This window comes from Lissotriton helveticus, chromosome 4_1 (genome assembly GCF_964261635.1).
Source record: "Lissotriton helveticus chromosome 4_1, aLisHel1.1, whole genome shotgun sequence".
In the NCBI taxonomy this organism is placed as follows: domain Eukaryota; kingdom Metazoa; phylum Chordata; class Amphibia; order Caudata; family Salamandridae; genus Lissotriton; species Lissotriton helveticus.
The window spans coordinates 1155621229-1155643011 of record NC_136063.1 but is presented as its reverse complement, the minus strand read 5'-3'; positions in this window follow the sequence as shown (position 1 = coordinate 1155643011).

The window sequence follows — 21783 nt, the reverse complement described above, 5'->3', positions numbered from 1 at the left end:
GTGTATTTCTCATATACCAATAAGCAATAATGCATACAAATGCGTGTTTACTTTTGCGTTTAAACCATAGCTTAAGTGCATACAATATATATGACTGCAATTTTTCAGTATATTTAAAAATTTCGAAATGCATTTATGTATTTTGGGGTGGTAAGGTATACACTATACTCTATAGTATGTTGTACTATGTTATACTATGCATAGATTAGTAGATATGACCATAGTTAGCGTGGAGTGGGTGTCGTGTATTTCTATAGGTTCTGAATCAGTCCCCCTATTCCTGACCCTATTCTGGTTAAACTAACTATCAAGTTAACTAACAGTCAGCCCATGAGGCAAGACAAGCCCCCATGATGCAGATACCGTTATCTGACGCAGTCACACTACGGCACAGGAACGTGTTATCTGATTAGGTCATAACGCTTGAGATCTAATTAGACAAGCGACATTCCTCCAGCCCCTGATAAGGCATACGACGTTCTCATAACAAATCAAACCTATGACAACCTGGATAATCCGTGCGGCCATTGTTTTGATTTCACAGAGAACTTTAGTAAAGAATGTGCTAACGAGCAAGTCGTATGACATCTTTATTGACGTATCTATGTCCATCCTTACGTCAATCTCGGCACCTTTAAGGTATAAATATTGCCGACCTTGCCCTATGCAAACACACGCGTGGTGACAAGACGGAGCAGCCATACTTGCCGAAGCCGAGAGCAGAAGCAGACCCCGCTGGCAGCAGCCCCGCCTTCCTGACGCGCTGAGAGACGCGCTGCTATCTCAAGCCGAGAGACCCAGCACCGGCGCTTCCGGGTAGCCCTCGCAGGCAGCCTGGAATATCGAGAGCAGAGAAAGAGATACCATTCCTCATTCATCCTAACTTCCAGGTACAGAACTGAATAACCCCTCACAGAGAATTCTTTAGTTATTCACTTGGCAAAAACAAACTTAACTTAAACTGTAACTTTCTATTCCCGCCCACGCATTAGACTTAGGTCAGGTACACGGGGTAGGCGTATTTAGAAACAACAGTTGAGTACGTTTAGTCAAATGTATATGTGTATGTAAATATATTTTAATCATTTTAAACATCATATGGCTCAGAAACCATATCAATGTTTTACAGTATTATTTGATACTATTGCTTTTAATGTATGCACTTTACTTAACTATAAGTATTGCAATAATATCGATCCATTTCTCATGTATGAGAAAAGAGACTGATCAATAAATAACATCTTTTATTGAACACGCCCGTCTCTTCCTTTTCTCTACATTCTGATGAGACTAAGAATGCACGTACTGACTGAGTAAAATAATTGCCTTGTGCTCACACGACTCTCGAGATTGACTCTTGATTAGGGGAGAGCAAAGTTGTCATGTTCTATGGTTGTCAGAAACTAAATCCCTTCTTGTCTAATCAGGGGAGTTAATTCCTTCCTTGAACATTCGAGAAAGTTTCTAGCGAACTCTGAGCTTAGCTGGCAAACCCAAAAATTAAGTCTAGTATCGACAGTAGTAGACCTAGTTAACGTCTGGCCTAGGCCTTTACTGCTGTAGGTACTATTCCAATGCGCAGAGCCTATTGGGAAAATAGGAGCTACACTACAAGAGAGTGGTCACCTGACCTGGGCATATATAAGCAAGGGAGGGAACTTTTTCTAGTCAGTTGGGGCATCACTGACCTGGGGAACCCACGCAGGAGTTTTAGGCGGGAGGGCCTAGTTAGGAACCTTTGCTACTGGGAGTGACAGGATTTAGGTGCTGCCTCTTAAGCTGGGTGAGGTGTCCTAAGCTAGCCCCCTGATCTGGCCCAGTGGTAGGGAACCCCAGGGCCCGTCTGCAGTGACTGAGGAGAAACTCTTCAAGCCCTCAACTCAAACCCCCCCCCCTCTCCTCAGCAACTTCAAGAAACAAGCAACTAAGGGCGCAGAACCATCCAAGCGCCAAGAAGACTGCTTTCCTGTGACCAGAGACTGCTGGGCGATCGACCAGGTACTGGACTGGGCTGCCCTGTGCACCCCCTGCCTGCCGTTGGCCCACCTTGCCCCCTTGTCTCCTCTTGACTGAATTATTTTGCCACCCATCCTGCCTGCAGTCCCTGCTAAACTGTGTGGGAAGCGCCTATCCTGCTCCCCCTGGTCAGCGCTGTACTTGAGGCTGCCTGTCCTGTCAGGGATCGTCGAGATTGCCTCCCTGCCCTGCCGGTGCCTAACGCTGAGAAGCGCCGCCAAGCGCTGTGACAGAAACCACTTGAACTGCCTCCCTGGCCCCCGCTGCGATCATCGCTGTGAAGCCTTTCAAGCGATCCCCCGCCGTGGTGCCAAGCGCTGTACCTGACCGCCTGAGGAGACCCCCTTGTCCTTGCGGCGTCGGCGCCGCCCACGCGACGCTTCTGAGGCGCTTTCGGCCTGTTCAGTGGCCGCTTGCCTCCGCGCTGTGTTCAGCGTCGTCTTTGACCCCCTCGGCGGCCCCCGGTGCCAGGAGAGGGCCGCCGCATCCAGTTCATCAGGCCGCACTGGGCCCGAAGCCTGCCTGGGCCCTGTCACGTGAGCGGGAGCGCCGCCGCGTCATCGGCCGCGCCCCCGCCCAAGCCGCGCAGCCATTGGCTGCCCAGAACCAGCCCCCTCTCCCGAGGCCCGGCACCCGGAGAAGCACCAGCTCGCCGCGGAGGGGGCGGAGGACCTGAGGAGCCCCTCTGCTGTGCCCCGTGAGCCGCGCATGACCATCTGTGGGCCTCAAGCCCCGAATGCTCGAACTGCCTCGCCCCCGGCACTGGTGCCCTAAAGCAGTACCTGCACCGCGCTGGGGCAAGTGAGGCTCCGGGAGAGTGGAAAACCCTCTTCTCGCCTGGTGACTGCGCAAGGGCCCCGCAGGGCCAAAAATATAAGGTAACCCCTGGGGAGAAGGGCGGTAGGCCGGTTAAGGCCCGAGGTCGCCCCTTCCCCGGGGTGAACTAAGACTGGGCCCCGTTGGTCCCCCCACCTATTGTGCCTCGAGTGTTTGGGAGGCTTAAGGATCGCCTCTTGCCCTCCTGCATTGTTTTGCCCACTGAACTGTGGGTTACTAGTTCAACCTCAGACCATCCACTTTAGTAGCTGGTGGTGTATTGCCCAACTTAAGTGGCCTATAAGCTCATGTTTAATGAAATGTTTTAATGCCTGCCATGAGGGGATGACCTCTTTCATTGTACTGAATTTCTTGCAGGGGTAGGCTTCTACAGTTCCTGTGGAGATCAAACTGTGATGCTTATTGATTCATTTTAATGGTATTCTGATGATCTGATTCTGGGTCGCAAAACGATCTGTATTCACAAGAAGAAAGGCTTGTGGTTGGTTACTACAGGTTTAATGTGTTACTTTAATGCAATTCTATAGTCGCTTCTTGTAGGATCCTCCAGGTTATGAAAGTACCCTCTTTGCCTGCTGAAGAGTATGATGCGACAGGCTATGTTATTTGATGTTACACTGCTTAGATGAACTGTTCATTATTTTAATGATAAGTCTTACTGTAACTGCCTAATGAAATGCTTAAATGAAAATACTAATGACTAGCTAAATGCATTACTTGCTTGAACCAAAGTCTATATAAAAGATCTTGATTTTCAAATGCAACTACTGGTGTGGTCTTCATTATTGCGCCCACATCGTGTCTCATTGGTTGTGTGTGTTAAGTGGCTGCTTTACACGTAAGCCCCTGGTTGCCTTCCTGCTCGAGCCAAGCTACCCCCCAGAAAACTGGTGGTCCCAGTTCTTACATTGTTGGCGAGCGGTGGGATCCAGGACCTGTAGCTACCTAACACCCTCCAGTGGGACAGAGTGTGCTGTAATTAATTGGACACCTATCGTGCTTCAAGCAAACCCAACTGCCCACCACTGTCTAGCCTGCAGTAAAGTGTGTTGAACCAGCATTATTGCCTACATCCTAGAATTTTACTTCCAGGTTATCTAGGTCCCCACCTGACAGAATGGAGTTCCAGCTGGCTGACCTTGATAGGTACACGGCAGTGCAGTTAAGGGAGTTTTGTCAGGGGATGGGGGTGCCTGTGGGGACGAGAGCTGTAAAGGAAGAGCTCTGTACCGCCTTAAGGGCATGGGTAAGGGCCCACCCAGAGGAAGAAGAGGATGGGGAACAGGTCATGCACGGGGAGGCGGACACTCAGGAAGACCCAGGCCTACTCAACATTGACATGTCAGACAATGTATTGCCAGGAAGACGTTCCGGGGCAGGGAGCAGTGTATCTAGGGAGAGTGTGTCACCGCAGGAGTACGAGGACAGGAGGGAGGAGAGGCGATTGAAGTGGGAGCTTGCCAAGTTAGAGTTAGAGAGAGAAAGGGAAGATAAGCAGTTTGCTTTGGAGAGAGAAAAATTCGCTTTGGAGGAAAGGAGGTGGGCGCACGAGCTGCAGCTCAAGGAAATGGAGCTGCAAGCATTGCAGTTGAGTGCGCCAGGGAGTCCTAATGGTGGCAGCGTACCAGGAGCTCATCAGGAGCCCAGATTCTGGTTACCTAAGGAGGTGATAGCGAGCTACACCAAGGGGGATGACATTGCCGGGTGGTTCGAGGCGTATGAAGTGGCCTTGACTTCCCATGGGGTGCCTGAGAAACACTGGGGAGGTGGTTTGTACCGGTATATACCTCCTGACGTCAGGGACTCCCTCCTGTATTTGGAGAAGGCAGACCAGTTTAGGTATCCCCCCATGAAGGAGGCCCTTATCAAACATTTTGGCCTCAACCCTGAAAGGTATCGCCAGAGGTTTCGTGGCAGCCATAAGCTGACCACGCAGAATTGGGTAGATTTTTTTGAGTATGCCCGAAAGACTCTGGATGGTTGGGTGCGTGGCAGCGAGGTGCGTGATTTTGAGGGTCTGTATAACCTTTTTTTGAGAGAGCACCTCCTGGATAAGTGTTTTCCGGAGTTGCGCCAACGTTTGGTGGACCGCAAGCTTACTGATCCCCGTGAGCTTGCGGAGGAGGCGGATATTTGGGTCAGCACCCGGGTGTCACACAAGGGCCCCGGGGGAGATGGCCCAAAAGGCGGACAGGGTGCCCCTCAGAAGAAAGAGGGGGGAGATAAAAGACCAGAGTTCTCACGAGGCCCACAAACTAGACAGTTTGGGAAAGGAGTAGGTACCCCACCTCAGAACCGTTCCCCAAAACCCACTTACCCTGACAAGAGTCAGCAGCCAAAAGTGGTCCGGTGCTATGAGTGCGGAGAGGTCGGACACTACAAGGGAGATCCCCAGTGTCGCAAACGACCCCTAGCCACCACTGGTGGCAAGAGTCCCGGGGTGGCTAGTGTAGCGCTTGGGTTGGAGCTGCCCCTAGATAGGGAAGGGGAGTGGAAAGGCTTGACCCTGGTTTCACTCGGGGATAAAGAGATGGTCCCAGTGACGCCCTTACCATCGAATACTGCTAAGTACCAGCAGAGGGTGAAGGTCAATGGGGAGGAGGTAGACGCTCTGAGGGACACAGGAGTCAGCATGACCACCGTAGTGAGGCGGCTGGTGTCCCCTGAGCAGGTTGTTCCTGATGTGTACCATCCGGCCGTGTTGGCCGACGGCAGAATGAGCTACTATCCCGTGGCTCAGGTTTCCTTTGATTGGGGAGGAGTGTCAGGCCCGTTGAGAGTTGCGATCAGCCCTGCCTTGCCTGTGGACTGTCTGCTCGGTAATGACCTCAAACATACCGCCTGGAAGGAAGTAGAGTTTAAGGCCCACACTGAGATGCTGGGATTACCAGGGTGGACTTGCATGGTCACGCGGTCCATGGCTGCCCGGCAAGAAGCTCAACCCGGGTTGGAGCCTGAAACAAGGGCCCAACCCAATGCCGGTCCAGAGGAGAGCGTGGTGGAGGTGGATGTCGTTCCCGTGGGGGACTTGCCGACCCTTGCCGAGTGGCATGTGGAAGGAGGGCCTACCCGGGAAGAATTCTGTCAGGCGCAGAAGGAGTGCCCCACGCTTGAAGGCATGCGGCGACAGGCCAAAGCCCAAGCGGTGAACAAGGAGACCGCAGTTATCATGTGTATTGGGAGGATGGCCTCCTGTACAGTGAGCCAAGGGTTCCGGTGCATGGATCTTCGAGGACCTTAGTGGTCCCCCAGTGCTACCGGGCCTTTTTGATGGAACTGGCGCATGAGATAACCTTAGCCGGACACCTGGGCCAGGACAAGACCTTTGCGCGGCTAGTCCCACATTTTTATTGGCCTAGGATGAGAGTTGCCTCTGACACCTATTGCAAGACCTGCAAGACTTGCCAGGCCAGTGGCAAGACTGGGACCAAATTAAAGGCCCCATTGGAACCACTCCCGGTGGTCGGGACCCCTTTCGAGCGGGTCGGTATTGACATCGTTGGGCCGTTGGACCCTCTGACCTCTGCGGGACATCGGTTCATTCTGGTGTTGATGGACCATGCCACTCGGTACCCGGACGCCATCCCTCTGAGGACCGTTACTGCACCTGTGGTGGCGCGGGCCCTGATGGGGATATTTACCCGAGTGGGATTCCCCAAGGTCGTGGTGTCGGACAGGGGCACGAATTTCATGTCGGCCTACATGCAGGCCATGTGGAAGGAGTGCGGAGTGACCTATCGGTTCTCCACTCCTTACCACCCCCAGACTAACGGGCTCGTAGAGCGCTTCAACAAGACCTTGAAGGGGATGATCCGGAGTCTGCCAGAAGACCTGAGGCGGAAATGCGACATCCTCCTCCCTTGCTTGCTGTTCTCGTACCGCGAGGTACCCCAGAAGGGAGTCGGGTTCAGCCCCTATGAATTGCTCTATGGCCATCCCGTTAGGGGACCCCTCAGCCTGGTCAAGGAGGGTTGGGAGAAGACTTCAAAGAAGCTTCCCCGTGGTGTTGTCAGCTACATGCTGGCATTCCGCAGTCAGATGGCCAAGCTGTGGAAGGAAGCCTCAGACAATCTGGATGCTAGCCAAGCCGTCATGAAGGAGTGGTATGACCACAACCCTCGGACGGTGGATTTGGACGCTGGACAGAAGGTGTGGGTCATGGAGCCTGGGGAGCTTAGTGCCCTCCGGGACCGGTGGACTGGTCCGTACGAGATTGTGGAGCGTAGAGGCCAGACTACCTACGTCGTGGACTTGAAGACCCCCCGACAACCCCACCGGGTGCTACACGTCAACCGCCTGAAGCCTCATCATGAGCGATCAGAGCTTGCTCTCCTCATGGTGACGGATGGGAGCGAGGAGGAGGAAAGTGAGCCACTTCCTGACCTTCTAGCGGCTCAGGAGAAGGATTGTTCAGTGGAGGGAGTTGTCCTCTCCCCATCCTTGACCCCAGAACAACAGAGGGACTGCCGCCAGGTTTTGGCGCAGCACGCCTCGTTGTTCTCCCTCACGCCTGTAATCACACATCTGTGTACCCATGATGTGGACACAGGGGACAGTCCGCCAGTGAAAACCAAGTCTTACCGGCTGTCCGATAAAGTAAAGAACAGCATCCAGGGTGAGGTGACCAAGATGCTGGAGCTGGTAGTAATCGAACCCTCCAGCAGCCCGTGGGCTAGTCCGGTCGTGCTGGTGCCAAAAGTGGCTCCACCGGGCACCACACCAGAACTTCGGTTCTGTGTGGATTATCGGGGGTTGAATTCTGTCACCAAGACAGATGCTCACCCGATACCACGGGCGGATGAGCTGATTGACCGGCTGGGAGCAGCCAAGTACCTCAGCACCATCGACTTGACATCAGGGTACTGGCAGATTGCCATGGCCAATGGAGCGAAGGAGAAGACAGCGTTCTCCACCCCCGAGGGCCACTTCCAATTTTGAGTGATGCCCTTCGGGCTCAAGAATGCTCCGGCCACCTTCCAGCAGTTGGTGAACCAGGTATTATCTGGCCTGGAGTCCTTCTCAGCAGCTTACCTGGATGACATAGCTGTCTTCAGTAGCACCTGGGAGGACCATCTGCAGCATCTCCAGGAGGTGCTGTGGGCGTACAACGGGCTGGCTTGGCCATCAAAGCTAGCAAGTGGCAGATTGGACAGGGCTCTGTCGTGTACCTGGGACACTTGGTGAGCGGAGGTAAGGTGCAACCCCTCCAGGCCAAAATTGAGACCATCATGGCCTGGGAGCCCCCCAAAACTCAGACTGAGGTCCGAGCTTTCCTCGGCCTCACTGGTTATTACCGCAGATTCGTCAAGGGGAATGGTACCATCGTGGCCCCCTTGACCGAGTTGACGTCCAAAAAGCAGCCACGTCAGGTCATCTGGACTGCTGCTTGCCAGGAGGCATTTGAAACACTGAAGCGCGCGATGTGCACCGCTCCGGTGCTGGCCACTCCGGACTTCCAAAAAGAATTCATCGTGCAGACCGATGACTCAGAGCATGGCATAGGCGCCGTAATGTCGCAACTCAACGATGATGGCCAAGACCAACCAGTGGCCTTCATCTCTAGAAGACTCCTCCCTCGGAAACGGCGAAGGAGTACCATCGAGCGAGAAGCCTTCGCTGTGGTCTGGGCTTTGAAGAAGTTGAGGCCATACCTCTTTGGCTCTCACTTCCTGGTTCAAACCGACCACCGACCCCTTCGCTTGCTCATGCAGATGAGAGGCGAAAACCCTAAGTTGCTAAGGTGGTCCATTTCCCTACAGGGGATGGACTTTAGGGTGGAACATCGGCCCGGAGCTGACCACGCCAATGCTGACGGTCTCTCCCGGTTTTTCCTCCTAAGTGACGAGAACTCCCTAGAGGTTGGGTAGCTCTCCCCACTTTCTGCTGGGGGGGACGCATGTTAGACCTGTCAGCCCTAGGGTGGTCTTCCCCTGTGATTTTTTGCCCTTGCCTCATTTTTCCCACCTTCTTTTTGTTGGCCCTTAGGTCTTCGGGCACCTTTTCATAGCTAATCTGTGTTAGGGTGCAGGTGCTCTCTACTTCCAACATGGCTGCCACTGGCCCCTGCTACTGCAGCGTGGTCTTTTAGTGTAGCACCCTAGATGCCAGGAGCAGGCTGGATCCCCATACAATGTTGCAATGCCAGCCACCCATCCCCTGTCCATAGGTAGAGTGGGGAAGCTCCTGGAACCTTCCAGAAGGAAGGCGGACCTGACTTTTCCCGCCTTAGAGAGTGGTGAGGTTCCGTGACAATTGTAAGTGATGTTTTCGACTCGCACGAATATGGTCGAGTCTGGTATCTAAGAACCGCAAATGACGAGTTTAGTAAGTATACGCATTTTCGCTGTGCTAACTTAAACCGTTCGTTTGATATGTGGGTTTTTCATCTGTACCCACGGGTTCCATCTTAGATACGGCATCCATTTTGTCTCTTGCCCTCAAGTAGCCAGCGAACGGACACTGTCCGCTTCGTTACCTTGGGACTCTCAAGATATTTGTGGAAGACACATGTTCTTTGTAAATATCTTTTACGATGAGGGGGATGATACTGTAAGGCAGATGGCCCCGCTTTTGCCGTGCCGGTTTATTGTCTCAGCCGTGCATCTCATTAGGCACGTCCCTTTGATGCCTGTATCTCGTGTTTCCCGATACCTCCCCTTTTACACCCTTTTCGATCTCCCCACTGTCTCCATCTTCCTCTGCACCTGTCTTTGTCCCTATTTCGATCTGTTTTACTGCCGATCGGAATTCACTAATGTTGGGAAGATGGGTTTTTACAGTTGGGAACCGCCAAATGTTTCCGCACTTATGTTCCGGACCTTATGTGTACCAAAGTGACCAAAGCGACCCCTCTGGGGGATAATTATGGGAACCAGGTTGTAAACTTTTGTGTACCATGTTGTCCTATGAGTAAATTCTGTATAAAAGGAGCGCTCCACAGAACCAATTTGAAGCAGTCTCCCCAAGTTGCACGTGTTGTACTTGTTGTGACTTCTGTGTTCCCTGCAGTAAATAAACCTTGAATCTTTGACGCCGAAGGAAGTGTCCCGTGTCTCTGTAGTTTGTGCGCCGAAACAGGTATCCCATGAAGGTTATAGGTGTTGTTCCCTGGCACCGCTGGTACTGTTAAAAAGTCCAGTCCTTCAGTTGGCGCCCAACGTGGGGCGACTTCAGCGGTACCGGTCCAAAGCCTGATGATCGTGAGGAACTTCGTGTGAAATCTCCGAGGGAAGGTGCACCCCGCTTCATCGATCCTGTTGTCGAAATAAGTGGCCCGAAGTTTTTCCCTGCGAAGATTCCCGCCTCCTGACGGCTGCGACGGACCGATGCCCTGACTGTCGACCTGTCTTCGACGCCCGGCGTAGACCTTATGTACAAGCGAGACGACAGACGGGCCTTCCTGGTGACGCCATTGAAGTTCTGAGTTAAGTATTTGTGGGTCGCTCCCAGTCCTTAGTGGTTGTTCTAGCTTTTGAAAGCTTTGTGGTTAGCCTTTAAGGCTTTGTGGTAATAGCTCACTGAGCTTTGTAATAACCTCCTCAGGCTTTGTGGTTAGCTCTCCGAGCTTTGTAATAGCCTTAAGGCTTTGTTGTATTGCATGGTTCCATTGCATTTGTGGTTCTTAGTATTGGTTTTTAGTATTATTTGACAGTTGCAATTGCCAAAAACCGAGGGTTTTGACTTACACGAGGTTTTATTGCTTCGGTAATCCTTGAAGTTTGATACTAGGTTAGTGTGCACGATGCCTAGCCATAGTGATTTGTTTCGTATTTTCAAATGTTGCGCAATGGATTCCCGGTTGGAGGACTCATGTCCGATACCTCCAGTTGGAACTCCGATACATGATCTTTATAGTCGACATGGTGTGGGTCCTATAATCTATAATGATTACTGGGTCCGTTATACAAAGAAAGACGGTGACCTTAGATGGCCACCACATGGAACTTTTGAACTTTCGATTTTAGATAATCTTGAGGCTAAATTATTTTCAAAGAAAGCTAGGCCAGCTATGTTTGATTCTTTTCGGATATGGCGTAAAGAGGCCAAGCAGAAAGAAATCAAACAACTTAAAAAGGATCAAAAGCAAGAGTTCGTTCCTGTAATGCAAGCTATAAAAGAATGTAGACAAGACAAAGAAGAAAAAGACATGGAAATCGCTACTAGATTGCATCACATGAAAATAGATAAATGTTACCCAGTTTTACCGAAAAAATCAGAAAAGAAAGAAGAAGATTTGAAGGAGGATTCCTTGCTGTCATACTTGATGAAATCACCACCTCCTTATGTACAGGGTGCTACTGCTCCTGTAGTTGCTCCTGTAGTACCTCCTGTTGTACCTCTTGTTGCTCCAGCGACTGCGGGTCAGCCCGCTGTTAACCCTACGTTTGTTTCACCACCTGTCCTGGTTCCTACTGCTCCTGTACCTGTACCTTCGCAGACTGTTGTTTCTGCCACCCCAACTATCTTGTCCGTTCCTACTATGCCTTCCTTCACCTCCAGTGTTGTTGCCCCTGTTTTTCTTTCTCCTTTTGTTCGTAAGCGTGTTCCTAACTCTGTTGCTACCCTTTATTCACCTCTTTCTGGTCCGTTATTTTCGTCTAATTTATCTGAAACTCCTCAGAGACGGAGTCAGATCCCTAGTGGTAGGGAGAAAGAGACGTTAGTAACAATGGCACATAGGTAGATAAGACATCCTGCTAATTACACTCCACGTGTAGTCTTTGATACGTTTTCTCAGTTTAATGAGCCTACGCAGAGATTCGTATTTGAGGAGATGTGTAACTTTTTGAGAGAAGAATGGTATAATGATGATGTAGATAATGTACCGTCTGACATAATTGAACTTCAGAGTCACTTTTCAAACGGTATGATTATAGGAGACGATGTACGACGTGCCGTGGAACGCTTATTAGCATTCAGACCCACAGCACATTCTCGGGTATCATTAGATGATACCACTGAAAACTGGAAAGCGGTTCCTGGTCAGTATCCTATGAGAGAAGTCCCGCCACTGTGGGTGCCTGGAGATCCGCAGGGTAACCCTGTGGTGCTACCGCATTTTCGAAGAGTGTGGATACATCTTCCATGGAAACGATCGGAAGTTTTGCAAGTGAAGCAATCCTTACCCGATCCGCGTAAAAATCCGGCTGGTTATTATAAGGAGTTATCACAACTGATAGAAGCTTCTATTATGAACCTTGCCGACATCGACATGTTGTTTGGCAACGTTGTACCGCAACCAGTTTGGGCTAAAATTCGTTAAGCCAATCACGCAGCTGAATTAGGGGGTGATTGGGCTGCACTGCTAGCAGCTGATGCATTACAAGTCGGTGGGGCCAAGCCTGAACAGTTGATCTTGGATTTGCCTCAGAAAATCATTACGCTCATGAAAACTCTCATGCCAGCGATGAAGGTGAACTGGGATAAGTTATCAGCTTGTAAGCAAAAGAAAGACGAGAGTGTCTCGGATTTCTTTACAAGGTTTGAGGAAGCGTTTGTCGACCACAGCGGCCAGGACATGGGCGCTGAGGGAGGCCAGCGGTTATTCGTTGACAAATTCGTGTCGAATTTGTTGCCTGAACTAAGCAACAAACTAAAGAATTCAGAAAGTGCATGGGCAGTTTCAACCCCTGCGCAAATACTAGCAACGGCTCAGTATTATGAGAATAGGGAAAAGGAAGAAAGTGATCGTGTAGAAAAGAAAACGAAGGAGCTCAAAACGAAGGTTTTGTTGCAGCAAGCATACCCTCCACGATCAAACCAAAATGATGCACAACAGCAGTATCGACCACGAGCACAGCTCGATAGAACACAGCCGCGCTCTGACAACTTTGATTCCAGATCTTCACTTGGGTATAATCAGTGCGCATATTGTAGGAAAGAGGGACACCTAAAATATGATTGTCTTGCCTTACGGGACCGTCTGAATGGTGTGTCGACACGTGGAAACCGTGGTGGTGGTCCTCAACAGGCACTTCGTGGTAGAGGTCGTGGTTCATCCCACAATCAGAGTGATCGTTATCAAAATCAATCGGATGTAAATAATTACTTTGATCAGCGAAATGCGGGGTCAGTTCGATCTGCACAGTATAATGTTGATGATTATTATGTAGAGTATGAAACTGTTGTAAATGACCATTACTAGGACAGCCAACGACAAAGAGAGGGAGTAGTGTCAGTTCCGGTCGATCAGAGTGGGCCTTACGTTGCAGTGGCTACATCGGGTGTAGTTGAGCCTTTTCTGTTAGACACTGGTGCGACAAAAAGTTCCATCATGCATTCAAAACTCCCTGGCGCACCTTTGTCTGGCTTAACGAACGTTTCCGTTGGATTCTCTGGCGCCCCTGTTAGTAACCCAGTCTCTAACCCTTTGCCTCTTATGATTGGACCCCGTGAGCTAACCGCTCCACTGATTCTATCTACAGGTTGTGGTGAAAATCTTTTGGGTCTGGATTTGTTGAAACGATTATATGCAACATTGTATTGTTCCCCCGAAGGAGTGAAGCTTACATTGGGACGGAGAGTGATCTCTCCCATGTATTTGTCAGTCGATAAATTCCCACCGGAGTTGAGTTCCCTCCCTGCGTCCTTATGGGCCACAGGTCCCAATGACGTGGGCCTGTTAGACATTCCACCCTATATGATTCAATTGAAACCAAATGCGCGATTACCGCGTTTACCTCAATATCGTATTTCTCTCGAGGGCGAACGAGCGCTGTTAGCAATTGTTTATGATCTCATTGGAAAGGGTGTTGTTGAAGAAACTCGTGGAAATGTATGTAATAGCCCTGTATTGCCAATTCTGAAACGAACTGACCCAACTAAACCTCCTGTGTACCGTTTCGTTATAGATTTGAGAGAGGTAAACAAAATAGTGGTTCCACAATTCCCCGTGGTCCCTGACATTATGGCTTTATTAACAATGATCCCGGCATCTGCCTCCTGGTTCACAGTGATCGATTTAAAGAATGCTTTCTTTAGCATCCCAATTGCAGAGGAAAGCAGAGACCTATTCGGATTTTCATTAGGTGGTCGCAGTTTTAGGCTAAAACGCGCTCCACAGGGCTACTGTGAGAGTCCGTCAATCTACAGCCAAGCACTTAAAGGTCAACTTGATGACTTTGTATTACCAACGGGTGCAGCTTTGATTCAATACGTTGACGATCTTTTAGTGGCAGCTGATACAGAAACTATTTGCAAAACGGCTACAGTATCATTGTTACACTATCTACATGACTTGCACCACAAGGTATCGCCTTCAAAGCTACAGTATTGTTGTCAAGAAGTTACCTATCTAGGTCACTTATTGTCAAAAGAAGGGAGAAGGTTGACCCCAGAGAGAATTGCAGCGATTTCCCGAATGACTGTGCCAAAAACCCAGAAAGATGTTCGCGCCTTTTTAGGTATTACGTCCTACTGCAGACAATGGATTCCAAATTTTTCATTGTTGGCGAAACCATTGATAGCCCTTACGTGCAAAGATGTTTCATCCCCAGTACCTTGGTCTGAAGAATGTCAGAAAAGTTTTTCTGAATTGCGTGATGCGTTGTGTTCGGCTCCTGTGTTGAGCACTCCTGACTACAGTAAGCCGTTTACACTATACATTCACGAGAGGGATGGTTGCGCGTTGAGTGTTTTGACACAACCTTTTGGTGGTAAGCAACGCCCATGTGCCTACTTTTCTTCGACTTTAGACCCAGTAGCAAGAGCTTTGCCAAGTTGCTTAAGGGCAACAGCGGCAGCTGCGGCGTCCATTCGACAGTCCGCAGGTCTAGTCATGGATAATATGCTCACGGTAATGGTTCCGCATGCAGTCGACACTCTATTGAACCGAACGAAAACTCAACATCTGACAAGTGCAAGATTGTCTGGATATGAGTTGACGTTGCTGGCCAGTCACATACGGATAAAACGATGTAATGTGTTGAATCCAGCAACATTGCTGCCGATCGACACAGAATCAAGTGGTGAAGCAGTACATGACTGCTATCTCAGAACTGAAGAGGAAACCAAGGGTCGCATTGACCTAAAAGATACTCCATTGACAGATCCCGATGGTACTTTGTATGTGGATGGTTCTTGTTTCAAGTTGCCGAACGGTGATGTGACAACTGCGTATGCTGTAGTTACATTGAGAACGATTGTGGAAAACGCAAGGTTAAGTCAGAATTCGGCTCAGGCTGCTGAGTTAATTGCTTTGACGAGAGCGTGTGTGTTGTCTAAAGATAAACGGGTGAATGTGTTTACAGATAGCCAATATGCGTTTGGTGTGGCACATAGTTTTGGACGACTGTGGAGAGAGAGAGGATTCCTTACGTCACATGGTACGAAGATTCAGCATGGCCAGCTTGTAAATGATCTTTTGGATGCACTTACGTTGCCTAAGCAAGTGGCGATTGTTAAATGTAGTGCGCATCGTAAGGTGACGGATGATGTTGGTCGTGGTAATGCGTTTGCGGATGAGACTGCTAAGGAGACTGCCCGGAACCTTAGCACTCGAATGTATGTGACGAGTTCGGTTAGGTGGCCTGCAGAATCAAGTATGTGTGAAAACACTATCGAGAGTGTGAAAGCAATTCAGAATGAGGCCACCGAGACTGAAAAGACGAAGTGGAAAGAAAGTAAGGGAAAGTTGGATGCGAATGGTTGTTGGATTGACTTATCGGAACAGAAAAGATGGATGTTGCCTGATGCATATGTGCTGGCTGTTGTGACTATGGCACATGGGTTCGCACATATTAGCGCGAAAGGTATCTGTAAATTGCTGTTTCCTGTGTGGAAGAATGATGGTATTACGAAATGTGCTGAACGCTTGGTTAAGAATTGTATGGTATGTATGTTGTACAATCCTGGTAAGGGAACCCCAACTCCTCCTGGTAGTTTTGCTCCCCCTTCATGTCCCTTTGAGGTGATCCAATTGGACTTCATCCATATGGAGCGATGCAATAACTTGAAATACGTTTTAGTTGTTGTTTGCGCATTCTCCCGATGGATTGAGGCCTATCCTCTCAAAGACAATACTGCTTTGTCCACTGCGAAAATCCTACTGAAGGAATACTTTCCTCGGTATGGAATGCCTAGAATTGTGTGGTCAGACAACGGAAGTGAGTTTGTGGGGAGTGTGATGAAGAGTGTGTGCAAAGGCCTTGGAATTAATCAGAAATTCCATAGTGCCAATCATCCTCAGTCAGCTGGTTTGGTTGAAGGGTACAATGGCACCCTTAAACTAAAACTAGCAAAGATTCAGGCTACGACAGGTCTTTCATGGCCTGACGCTTTACCCTTAGCATTACTGTCAACAAGGGCAACTGTACACTCCCGAGTAGGGCTCAGTCCCTATGAAATAGTGTTCGGTCGCCCTGCCAATGTTTGGGGGGTCCCTAGACCGGGTGCCTTTTGTGATCTTGAGTATCCAATGTTGATCGATTATCTTCATGACTTGACTGCTAAACTGAGGTTAATTCACCAACAGACCAGCTCCAGCCCGGAGATTGGGTGGTAACGCGAAATTTTTCGCGCAAGAACAATTTGGATCCCAGGTTCACTGGACCCTATCAGGTCCTCCTTGCCACGAGAACTGCAGTTCGTCTTGAGGGGCGAAAGAATTGGGTGCATGCCACCCATACCAAGAAAGTCCCCATCCCGTTGCCAGCAGACTCGTGGGTGAGGAAAGGCATTGCATCAACTGAAACCGAAGGATTGTCAGCGTTTGTACCTTTCAGCGACGCACAACCTGTCGGAGAATCCTCAGTGCAGCAAAAAGGCATTGTTGAACACTTGTCATCAGAAGACTCAAGAGCAGAACATTCAGCTGATCAACAGGGCGTTGTCCCTTCGACGGATCTTTTGTTTAACGAACAGACACGTCCTGGGAAAACCCGATATTTTTTGCGATCCAGCACTAAAGACTAATAAAAAACCCCGTTCTGTCCCTTGACAAGTGCATTATCCCGTTTTCCATGATCAGTTTGAACACTCATACTATTGTAATTATTTTGTACATATTCATTGAGCTTCGTTCCTTACACTTTTTGTTTCCACAGCTGAGAGACATTGTTTTCGCATATATATATATTTGTGAAATGAAGGCCGTAGGGCCGCGCGCGTACTTCCTTCTGGTTAGTAGGTCTTGACGCTAGGTTAAAGACCGTCGGTTCCTGGGAACTCCTAGGAATTGACTATTGCTACACAGAACGAAGTGCGTCAAGAAACGTTGCGGACGGTCATAGGGAATGGCATTTTCAAAGCTGATGGACTTGGAAAGAGCTCAAGCACAAAGATTCAAGCTGCAGCAACTCAGTCGTACCAAATGTTTTGTGTTCCAAATATTCGTACTGTTTGTGACTGTTTCTGCGTTATTGGCGGGTGGAGTATATTACACGATGTCTTACTTCTTGCCTTCTATCATACCTACTCCTACCCCTGACCTTAAACTCATCTCCACTGATTCTCCTCATTCTTTTCACATCTTACCTGAACACGAGCAGGCTAGACGTGCAGAATTCCGCAACAATTCCTTTATTCAGCTCCTTCATCAGCATCAGTTAGTGGTTAACACTACTAATTGTTGGGTGTGTGGGTTGATGCCGCATACTACGGATAAGGGAATTCCATATCTGGTGTTACCGTATAGCTCCCAAGGGTCTGCTCGAGCATTTCAAACAATGTTTCAAAGCGCACTGGGTTTCCACCCCATTCGAGAACCACGTTCCCCCTACTCTGGTCCTACCTCGTACCAAAAACCTTTGTCTATAGCAATAGAGGATTTAGATAGCGATATCTATGATCCCTCGCTTATCCCTGAAGAAGAGGTACAAGCCTATAGGGTCCTAAGTAGAGGCGAATATAGTGTGTTTACTGGTGAAAAACAGCTTAAAAGCTCGCCTCCGATATGGGTCGTACCCCACATTGGTAATTTTTGTTTAATAGGTCGCGGCCGTAGATCGAAAGCCCGACTTGGAGAGAGTGCTTGCACTGAAAATTATATTTTGCCAATGGTCTCGTCCCCTGTGTTTTTGGCTGCCAAGGGTACATACTTTATTTGTCATGATCGTGCGTATGCATGGTTGCCCTCTGACTTCATGGGCTCATGTTTTATCGCAAACTTGTTGCCTCCGACGTTTACTGTAGATGCAGATTATCACAAAACTAGAGTTGTGAGAGGCGTAATTAGCGAAGAGGATACTGCCGGTCAAGAGGCAGGAGACTTTTTCAAGGGTTTCCTCCCATTTTGGGGACCTATGGTTAATAGTAGGAACCTGAGACAGTTGACTCGAGTGGTAGAATCGACAGCTAATATTACTGCCAGTGCCCTTGGGAATATCACCACAGAACTTCAGGCGGATAGACTTATGACGTTACAAAACCGTATGGTTTTAGACGTGATCTTAGCAGATCGAGGTGGGGTATGTAAGGTGATCCATTCGAGCTGCTGTATTTTCATTCCTGATAACGCTCCGACTGTCTATCAAGCCATCTCAAAGTTGCATAAGATCTCCGAATCCATACACGTGGATGTAGGGGATTGGACGCTACTTGGATGGTTTTGGGGCCTGATGTCGACTTGGGGTTGGAAGATTCTGATGATCATTGGAGTCGTTGTAGCGTTCCTGTTCACGTGTTGCCTTTGCGTGCAGTGCGGTCCTGCCTTATGTGGCCTCTGTGCTACAACGTGTATGAGACAGCCACCTGTTACCAAAGGGTCTCGGTTGGACAGAGCTATGCTACAGCAACATCTCGAGGGTCTGATGAATATCGAATATGATTCCGACTAGTGCTTGCCTACATGAGGGCAAAAGGAGCGTCTGAGGTTCCGTGACAATTGTAAGTGATGTTTTCGACTCGCACGAATATGGTCGAGTCTGGTATCTAAGAACCGCAAATGACGAGTTTAGTAAGTATACGCATTTTCGCTGTGCTAACTTAAACCGTTCGTTTGATATGTGGGTTTTTCATCTGTACCCACGGGTTCCATCTTAGATACGGCATCCATTTTGTCTCTTGCCCTCAAGTAGCCAGCGAACGGACACTGTCCGCTTTGTTACCTTGGGACTCTCAAGATATTTGTGGAAGACACATGTTCTTTGTAAATATCTTTTACGATGAGGGGGATGATACTGTAAGGCAGATGGCCCCGCTTTTGCCGTGCCGGTTTATTGTCTCAGCCGTGCATCTCATTAGGCACGTCCCTTTGATGCCTGTATCTCGTGTTTCCCGATACCTCCCCTTTTACACCCTTTTCGATCTCCCCACTGTCTCCATCTTCCTCTGCACCTGTCTTTGTCCCTATTTCGATCTGTTTTACTGCCGATCGGAATTCACTAATGTTGGGAAGATGGGTTTTTACAGTTGGGAACCGCCAAATGTTTCCGCACTTATGTTCCGGACCTTATGTGTACCAAAGTGACCAAAGCGACCCCTCTGGGGGATAATTATGGGAACCAGGTTGTAAACTTTTGTGTACCATGTTGTCCTATGAGTAAATTCTGTATAAAAGGAGCGCTCCACAGAACCAATTTGAAGCAGTCTCCCCAAGTTGCACGTGTTGTACTGGTTGTGACTTCTGTGTTCCCTGCAGTAAATAAACCTTGAATCTTTGACGCCGAAGGAAGTGTCCCGTGTCTCTGTAGTTTGTGCGCCGAAACAGGTATCCCATGAAGGTTATAGGTGTTGTTCCCTGGCACCGCTGGTACTGTTAAAAAGTCCAGTCCTTCAGTGGTCACCTGACCTGGGCATATATAAGCAAGGGAGAGAAATTTTTCTAGTCAGTTGGGGCATCACTGACCTGGGGAACCCACGCAGGAGTTTTAGGCGGGAGGGCCTAGTTAGGAACCTATGCTACTGGGAGTGACAGGATTTAGGTGCTGCCTCTTAAGCTGGGTGAGGTGTCCTAAGCTAGCCCCCTGATCTGGCCCAGTGGTAAGGAACCCCAGGGCCCATCTGCAGTGACTGAGGAGAAACTCTTCAGGCCCTCAACTCAAACCCCCCCCTCTCCTCAGCAACTTCGAGAAACAAGCAACTAAGGGCGCAGAACCATCCAAGCACCAAGAAGACTGCTTTCCTGTGACCAGAGACTGCTGGGTGATCGACCAGGTACTGGACTGGGCTGCCCTGCGCACCCCCTGCCTGCTGTGGGCCCACCTTGCCCCCTTGTCTCCTCTTGACTGAACTATTTTGCCACCCATCCTGCCTGCAGTCCCTGCTAAACTGTGTGGGAAGCGCCTAGCCTGCTCCCCCTGGTCAGCGCTGTACTTGAGGCTGCCTGTCCTGTCAGGGATCGTCGAGATTGCCTCCCTGCCCTGAAGGCGCCTAGCGCTGAGAAGCGGCGCCCAGCGCTGTGACAGAAACCACTTGAACTGCCTCCCTGGCCCCCGCTGCGATCAGCGCTGTGAAGCCTTTCAAGCGATCCCCCGCCGTGGCGCCAAGCGCTGTACCTGACCGCCTGAGGAGACCCTCTTGTCCTTGCGGCGTTGGCGCCGCCCACGCGGCGCTTCTGAGGCACTTTCGGACTGTTTAGTGGCCGCCTGCCTCCGCGCTGTGTTCAGCGCCGTCTTTGACCCCCTCGGCGGCCCCCGGTGCCAGGAGCAGGCCGCCGCATCCAGTTCGTCAGGCCTCACTGGGCCCGAAGCCTGCCTGGGCCCGCGTCATCGGCCGCGCCCCCGCCCAAGCCGCGCAGCCATTGGCTGCCCAGAACCAGCCCCTTCTCCCGAGGCCCGGCACCCGGAGAAGAACCAGCTCGCCGCGGAAGGGGCGGAGGACCTGAGGAGCCCCTCTGCTGTGCCCCGCGAGCCGCACATGACCATCTGTGGGCCTCAAGCCCCGAATGCTCGACCTTCCTCGCCCCCGGCGCTGGTGCCCTAAAGCAGTACCTGCACCGCGCTGGGGCAAGTGAGGCTCCGGGAGAGTGGAAAACCCTCTTCCCGGCTGGTGACTGCACAAGGGCCCCGCAGGGTGGAAAATATAAGGTAACCCCCGGGGAGGAGGGCGGTAGGCCGGTTAAGGCCCGAGGTCGCCCCTCCCCCGGGGTGAACTAAGACTGGACCCCGTTGGTCCCCCCACCTATTGTGCCTCGAGTGTTTGGGAGGCTTAAGGATCGCCTCTTGCCCTCCTGCATTGTTTTGCCCACTGAACTGTGGGTTACTAGTTCAACCTCAGACCATCCACTTTAGTAGCTGGTGGTGTAGTGCCCAACTTAAGTGGCCTATAAGCTCATGTTTAATGAAATGTTTTAATGCCTGCCATGAGGGGATGACTTCTTTCATTGTACTGAATTTCTTGCAGGGGTGGGCTTCTACAGTTCCTGTGGAGATCAAACTGTGATGCTTATTGATTCATTTTATTGGTATTCTGATGATCTGATTCTGGGTCGCAAAACGATCTGTATTCACAAGAAGAAAGGCTTGTGGTTGGTTACTACAGGTTTAATGTGTTACTTTAATGCAATTCTATAGTCGCTTCTTGTAGGATCCTCCAGGTTATGAAAGTACCCTCTTTGCCTGCTGAAGAGTATGATGCGACAGGCTATGTTATTTGATGTTACACTGCTTAGATGAACTGTTCATTATTTTAATGATAAGTCTTACTGTAACTGCCTAATGAAATGCTTAAATGAAAATACTAATGACTAGCTAAATGCATTACTTGCTTGAACCAAAGTCTATATAAAAGAGCTTGATTTTCAAATGCAACTACTGGTGTGGTCTCCATCATTGCGCCCACATCGTGTCTCATTGGATGTGTGTGTTAAGTGGCTGCTTTACACGTAAGCCCCTGGTTGCCTTCCTGCTCGAGCCAAGCTACCCCCCGGAGAACTGGTGGTCCCAGTTCTTACACTTCCCATTCGATGAAAACAACAGATGACTTTCTGGAGCTTTTCACAACGTGTCTTTCGAGTCCCAAATTTCTTCTGCTCCTCAGCAGACATATTTGCTA